Source organism: Lycium barbarum, chromosome 7 (assembly GCF_019175385.1).
Source record: "Lycium barbarum isolate Lr01 chromosome 7, ASM1917538v2, whole genome shotgun sequence".
NCBI lineage: Eukaryota > Viridiplantae > Streptophyta > Magnoliopsida > Solanales > Solanaceae > Lycium > Lycium barbarum.
The window spans coordinates 129662786-129671182 of NC_083343.1; positions in this window are offsets into that span (position 1 = coordinate 129662786).

Here is an 8397-nt window from a genome sequence, read left to right on the forward strand (position 1 = left end):
GCAAGGCCAAGTTTATGATTTTGCTCAATAGGGAACCCACTTGGCTTTGCACCTAACAATCCTGCTTCGGAGATAATATCAAGAGTATACTTGCGTTGACACAAAAACAACCCTGATGAACTACGAGCTACTTCAATACCCAAAAAATATTTGAGATACCCAAGGTCTTTCATTTTGAAACAATCACTCAAATAGGCTTTGAAAGTTGCAAGTGCAGCGGAATCATTTCCAGAAATAATAAGATCATCAACATAAACCAAGATATTAATCTCAATATTCCCTCTAGTAAATGTAAAAAGGGAATAATCAGAATAAGATTGAAGGAAACCGTACCCTTTCAAAGCAGTCACCAATTTTGCAAACCAACATCTAGGGGCCTGTTTCAACCCATACAACGACACACCAACGTAGGATCTGGACTTTCAAATCCTGGAGGGAGCTTCATATACACCTCCTCATCAAGGTCACCATGTAAAAAAGCATTATGAACATCCATTTGGTGAAGTTCCCAATTTTTGGATGCTGCAATGGCTAGGAAGGCTCGAACAGTAGTCATCTTGGCGACCGGAGCAAAAGTTTCATTGTAGTCAATCCCCGCTTGTTGATGATTTCCCAACACAAACAAGCGCGATTTGAGCCGTTCCACATCTCCATTTGACAAAAACTTGGTCTTGTACACCCACTGATTACCAAGTGTTTTCTTACCCGGAGGAAGATGTTCCAAAGTCCATGTACCATTGTCTTCCAATGCACGTATCTCTTCTTTCATTGAATGTCTCCAACCTTCGTGTTTCATGGCTTCTTTGAAGGTCTTAGGATCCTTACCCGAAATAATAGCTGCAAGAAACTTACGATAATTTACAGAAAAATTGTCACAATTAATATAATGTGCCAAAGGATAGGGAGTACCTGAGGATTGATTGTTAACAGGAGTTGTAGGGGACGGACTATTAGCAAAAACTGAGTGTGTCACATAATCACGAAGCACAACAGAGGAAAATTTCTCCCGAAAACCACGCCCCAAGCCACCTTCCACATTCGTGACTGGGTATGGTGTCGCTGCCCCCCCTCGCTGCCAGCGGGCGTTGGGTTCCCAGCGGGCTGTGCAGTGGCTGTTGGCAGCCACTCAGCCTCGCTGCCAGCTGGCGCTGGGTTCCCAGCGGCCTGGACAGTGGCCGCTGGCTGCAGCTCGGCCTGGCTGCCAGCAGGCGCTGGTTGGGCAGTGGTTTGCGGCTGCCGCTCGGTAGCCTCCGAACTATCAACTTCGCCCCCTAATTCATCCCCCTACACCATAAAATCACGATCAATTTCAGCACCCTCATCAAAAAAACTAGACGAAATATTAACATCTTCTGGACAAGCAAACGGAAACACATCCTCCATAAACTTTACATCACAAGAGACAAAAAATTCCTTCGTATCAAGATCAAACAACCGCCACCCCTTCTTACCAAATGGATATCCCACAAACAAACACTTTCTGCTCTGACTAGCAAATTTGTCACCCTGAGTTTTTTTGATTATGAGCAAAGCACAAACACCCAAAAGTACGAATAGCATCAAAAGAAGGAGGTTTATTGAATAAAATTTCAAAAGGTGTTTTATTTTCCAATTTGGGTGTGGGGGTACGATTTATGAGATGAGATGCAGCAAGAACACATTCACCCCAGAAAAATATAGGCAAATTTTTTTGTGAGGGATCCCCTTGTGGGTCCTACATACTGGGGTATTGTCTATGCCAGGGTACAACCGGTTCGCACCTTGATCCCTCTTCACGCTGCAGCGCTACGGGGTATCGAACCCGGAACCTCAGGCTCCTTTACATTCCCACAAGGGAATCGCCTCTTACCAATTGAGCTTCATGCCCCGAACTTGGGCCTGGACGTAACACGGCATCCGGTGCCTGACTGCATGTGATCGAGCGAACCAACTGGCTGGCTGAATCAACATGTGATACCAAAACATAACTAATGTATATAATAAAACTAACACATGCTGATTAACTAAACGTCCGACTGAAATATCATAATGCGGAAATACTTAGACAATCTGAACATATCTGAAAGTAGCCAACATGGCTAAACCAAAACAACTGAACGACTGAGTATAACTATTTACAAGGCCAACATAACAAATATCTGACTGTCTGAACTGTGTCTATGAAGCCTCTAATGAATACAAAAAGGTAATTGTCTAGAAAGCTGTGAGAACTGCATGACTGATATCGCCCCGAAGGAAACTGGGGCTCACCACAGTAGCTGATACGAACACTCCTAAGTAGCGGGATCGTCAACCTGTATGTCGCTACCTGCATCGCGAGATGCAGGCCCCCAAGTAATAAAAAGGGACATCAGTACATTTGAATTGTACTGGTATGTAAAACAACTGAAGCAATAAAATACTGGAACTGAAACTGAAACTGAACTAAATAGGAAAGCAAGAAATTGAAGTACTCCCTGTTCTGGATGAAGAATCAACTGTAAAACTATAAATATAACTGTGGCTTAGGGCCCAAATAATGTGCACAAAAACTGTGGCCTCAGGCCCAAGCAATACGTATGCATAAACTGTGGCCTAGGGCCCAAAAATACAGATACAGGTGTTCAACATTAACAATTTACAAGACTGAGACTGGCTATAGCTGATAGCATGATAACTGTTTCTGATTATGGGACTCATGCAAATAACGGGTTATACACTGACTGAAACTCATGTGATAACAACGCATAAGTCTATAAAGATTATGTGCTGAGTTCATGATGTTCAAAGTGACAACCATGAACGAATTCTGTAACTGCAACCCTAGAAGATAACAGTTCTATATCATATCATGAAACTAGGGCTAAACTATATTCTGAGTCAAATTGTTGACAAGTATGAAGAATGAGGCGTAGGGAGAATCATGAACATTCCCTGACGTAGATAGTTAGCCTCACATACCTTAATTCCAGCCTTTGAGCGTGTACAATATTCGTCAACCCTTTCAACTTTGATCTATATCAATACAAGTCAAAGGGATTCTATATTAGCAATAATATTCATACTTTGGTCATCTAAGCATTTTATCAAACACTTAGTGGGCATGAAGCTCCACAGTCTCCATTAATGGTGATTTCTTCACCCAATTCCCATTCTATTACTTCTAGGTGATTCTACAATCTTAATTAGATGTAATTAACATCATTCTTCATCACCCATATGAATACAACAATCCCAAGTCAACAATCCAAAAAACCCTAGCATAGTTCATATAATTCTCTTTATCAAACTCATTTACTATTCTCCCAAGAACTCATCAACACTTTAATCATCATGAGAAAGTCATGAAACTTACCTTAGATAGTGGATGAACAAGTCTTGAGTGGAGTTACTCCTCTAGGACCAAAACCCTACTTCACTTCCCTCGGATTTTCTTGAATTAAATAAACTTTGGCTAGGTTTCATACACTTGGGTTCATGGATTTGGTGTTATTGATCATGGATTTCCCTTGAATTTTCTTGTGGATGAATGTTAGAGAGTATTCTAGAGGTTTTCTTGACCAAGAATGATGAAAATATGATTTTGGTCGAGTTGGGTCTTATTTAAAGTAGTCCAGAAAATTCTGGACCGACACAACATGCGACACACTTTGCGGGACGCAAAACATGCTTTGCTAAACGCATGTTGTGTCGCAAACCATGCAGGACCTCACAAATTTCACTGGCACACTTTGCTGCGCAACTGTGTGGCCGCATGTCGTGTTTGTGGGCCGCATGTTGCGCCGCAAAGTGCGCCAGAATGTGATGTTTCACTAGCACACTTTGCTGCGCAACTGTGTGGCCGCATGTCGTGTTTGCGGGCCGCATGTTGCGCCGCAAAGTGCGACAGAAGGTGATGTTCTGCCCAAACAGTCTGTCGTAGAATGGCCATAACTTTTTGTACATAGCTCCGTTCAAGACCCATAATATATCGTTGGAAAGCTATTTCAAAGGGATACAACTTTCATCAAGGAAGTTTTCCCAAATTCTAATTTAATAGAGGGGTTATGGTCGTTGGAAGTAAGACCTTCTATAAACTCACTTGCAAACATGTCCCGTAGGGTGGCTTCCAACTTTTCTTTGCCCAAAGACATTTCTTATGACTTAATTGGTTTTCAACACTTCCTATAACCCTCATATTGGTTCCATTATATTATCATCGTATGAGTCAAACCTTCGCTCGAAGCTACGAGGTGTTACAGTCTCCAATCTTCGTGTTTCATGGCTTCTTTGAAGGTCTTAGGATCCTTACCCGAAATAATAGCTGCAAAAAACTTACGATAATTTACAGAAAAATTGTCACAATTAATATAGTGTGCCAAAGGATAGGGAGTACCTGAGGATTGATTATTAACAGGAGTTGTAGGGGACGGACTATTAGCAAAAACTGAGTGTGTCACATAATCACGAACCACAACAGAGGGAAATTTCTCCCGAAAACCACGCCCCAAGCCACCTTCCACATTCGTGACTAGGGTATGGTGTTGCTGCCCCCCCTCGCTGCCAGCGGGCGCTGGGTTCCCAGCGGGCTGTGCAGTGGCTGTTGGCAGCCACTCAGCCTCGCTGCCAGCTGGCGCTGGGTTCCCAGCGGGCTGGACAGTGGCCGCTGGCTGCCAGCAGCCGCTGGTTGGGCAGTGGTTTGCGGCTGCCGCTCGGCAGCCTCCGAACTATCAACTTCGCCCCCTAATTCATCCCCGTACACCATAAAATCACGATCAATTTCAGCACCTTCATAAAAAAAACTAGACGAAATATTAACATCTTCCGGACAAGCAAAAGGAAACACATCCTCCACAAACTTTACATCACGAGAGACAAAAAATTCCTTCGTATCAAGATCAAACAACCGCCACCCCTTCTTACCAAATGGATATCCCACAAACAAACACTTTCTGCTCCGACTAGCAAATTTGTCACCCTGAGTTTTTTGATTATGAGCAAAGCACAAATACCCAAAAGTACGTATAGCATCAAAAGAAGGAGGTTTATTGAATAAAATTTCAAAAGGTGTTTTATTTTCCAATTTGGGTGTGGGGGTACGATTTATGAGATGAGATGCAGCACGAACACATTCACCCCAGAAAAAAAAAAGGCAAATTGGCCTGAAATCTGAGAGCCCTCGCAACATTCAACACATGTTTATGCTTCCTCTCTACCCTCCCATTCTGTTGCGGAGTACCCACACAAGAGGTTTGAAACAAAATACCAGTGGCAGAAAAATAATCGATCAAACAATTAAATTCTGTACCATTATCACTTTGTACAACTTTAATTGTTTGATTAAATTGTCGATCAACCATAGCAACAAAAACCATAAACATCGGAAACACTTCTGTTTTATCAACCAACAAGTAAATCCAAACAGCTCGGGAAAAATCATCAACAATTGTTAAAAAATAACGAGCTCCACACGACGAAACATGGCGATATGGGCCCCACAAATCACAATGTATTTTCTCAAATATTCTAGATGCATTATTATCACATAAAGGAAATTTGTCTCTAGGATGCTTAGCACGTAAACACACTTCACAATCCTTTGCTAAACTACTCTTATCACTACTGACATGAGGAAGCAACTTAACTACTCTCTCGGAAGGATGCCCTAATCGTCGATGCCACAATTCCAATGCGGACGTTGCCACGACAGTAGACATATGTTGCACCACGTCCGGTTTGCTAAAATAGTATAGTCCGTCCCTCCTAACTCCCGTTCCAATCAGCTCCTTCAGTGGGTCATGAATAGCACACATATAAGAATTAAAAGAGACAATAGTATGTAAATTATCAGTAAGTTGGGGGACGGAGAGTAAGTTGCAACGTAAATAAGGCACATAAAGGACATGATGTAAGGTGATTTTATCTGACAGTCGAACAGAACCTTCCAAAGAAGCAAGCACCTTTTCACCATTAGGCAAACCAATAGGACAATCAACAGTATGGACATCAAACAACCAAGATTTCTCACCGGTAACATGATGAGTAGCACCAGTGTCAGTAATCCAAGAAAAAACATCAAACTTACCATTCAAGCGATTTTCGGGAATTGTAGCATTACCAAAAAATCCCGTAATAGCCTTCCATTGATCAGAAGTAAAGTGCTGACCGACGACAGCATTATCTGATGCGCCCTTGAAACGAGTAGGCGTGATATAATCCCCGGGTCGGTCTTGAGGACCGAGAAAATAGGGAGAATTAGACTCAATTTTGGGTGGTGGAGGAGGAGGTACGGCGTCACCGGCCATGAAAATTTACGATGAAGAGAAGAAAAAAAACGTGTGGCTTGATACCATGTAGAAACTATACAATCTTGACTTGTTCCATTCATTCACCAAGAGAGAATATATATAGGATAAAATTTTGAACCCTAGTGAAACAAGGAAACTAAGATCCTAGTGAAACAAGGAAACTAACTAATATATGGTAATTAGTGAAACAAGGAAACTAACTAATATATGGTAATTATCTCCCTACAAATATGCTACCAAATAATATCAAATAATATAAAGATATTATACCGCAATAGAAAACAAAGAATTATATGGCATTCTTTGAATACTACTGTATAATTATCATATTGTATAAATTTAATGATTCACCGGATACCACCAAATTAAAGGATGCGGTGCTCCAGATGGAGGATGGAGCTGCTTCTCCCTTAACCAGAGGTCTCGAGTTCGAGTCCTGAGTATGAAAAAATCATTGGTAGGGAGCTCTCCCCATGAATGGGGCCCTACGTACGCGGCATAGTCGGGCTCCAATGCGTGTATAGGACACTGAACGCCGGGTGGAAAACCAAAAAAAAAAAAAATCACCTCATGTTTGGTCGAGCTTTCGGGAAGTTAAAGTATTTTTCTTTAAAAAGGTCTTATTTAGAGAACCAAACTTTTTTCCAAGCTTTTAGAAAAAATAAAGCGTTTTGAGTAGTAAAGTAATTTTTTGCAGAAGTACTTTATGAAAGTTTGGCGAAACACAAATTGATGTTCTAGTATATTGCAAAAATATTTTCCAAGTCATAGTTAGCTAAACAAACTATTACTCTCTGAAAGTATTTAATTTTCTCGAAAAGCAATTCTAACAAAAAATACTTTTTCAAATAAGCAGATTTTGGAAGCTTAGAGAGACAATTAATTGTTGATTATAACCAGGGGCGGAGCTAGCTAGCTCATTGGGTGCGGGTTCGGCCGAACCCAGTAGGTTTGGTCCAAACCTTATATTTGTATTAATAAATCTATTGAAAATATACAAATTATTAATTTAGAGTTTTTTTTTTCCCACCCATTTAGGAGGATTTATAGTGTTTCCACACTTCAACTCCAGTGTGACTCGAACCCAGGACCTATCGGTCGTAGGTGGAGGTGCTTAACCACTGAGCCATCCCCTCCGGTGTTAATTTAGAGTTAACATTAACTTTTAAAAACTAAAATCCCGAACCCATAAAGGTCAAATCCGAGCTCTGCCACTAATCATAACGTAAACATAATGTAATTTCTAGCCTCATGTTGTTTACAGTAGTATTACATATGTTAGGTAAGATATTTTTATAGTCTAGAAATAAGTTTCCCATTAACAAAGAAAATCTAAAGGGGAAATAACTTACTGGTTGTAGACATTCTTGTGGGTGCTACGGGAAGGAAAAATCCAACTGAAAGTAACAAGAAAATGAAGAAGGTAATCGTAGCCTTGTACAACATTTTTCTCTAAGGCACAAAAAGAAATAGCTTATGTTAAATGAGATTGGGGAGTGCCAATTTATAGAAAACAAAAAAGGGTTTAATTGAAACGTGTTAAGATATGATCATTTGTACATAGAATGGTTGTCGGTATTTATTTTGAGGTAATTTAAAATTTAAATATACTTTTTGAAAAGACACAATATTTTGTAGAAACATTACTTAAAAATCGCCTTTTAAGTTTTAACAACCAAGGATACCGACGGACAAACTATGTGTCACTATATATTCTGAGAGACTTTGCTAGATAGTATCTAGGAAAAGTCAAATATTTTAATATTTTTTATAAAAAAAATACAAAGGGACATCTTTTGGCAAAATCGTGATTTTTAATAAGTTAAAATTTGAATGACTGTATTGATAAACTCCGTCGCTATTTAATTAAAAATAATATAGCGAGGGAGGGTACATTCATTGTTGCAAATGTATGTTAGTTGCTTTGTTGAATCTTTATAAATACCTATTCCACTTTGCAGAAAAAAATACAAGTTAATCCCTTTTCTTTGTTTATTCTAATTTTTTTTTTCCCAAAAATAGTGGTGATTGTCAAACAAACATTATTTTTCGTTTTTAACGTTCTAAAAATAGTCTATGTAACAGAATACTTATTTACTTAGAGGGAAGATTCTTGCAACTCTTTGAAGTA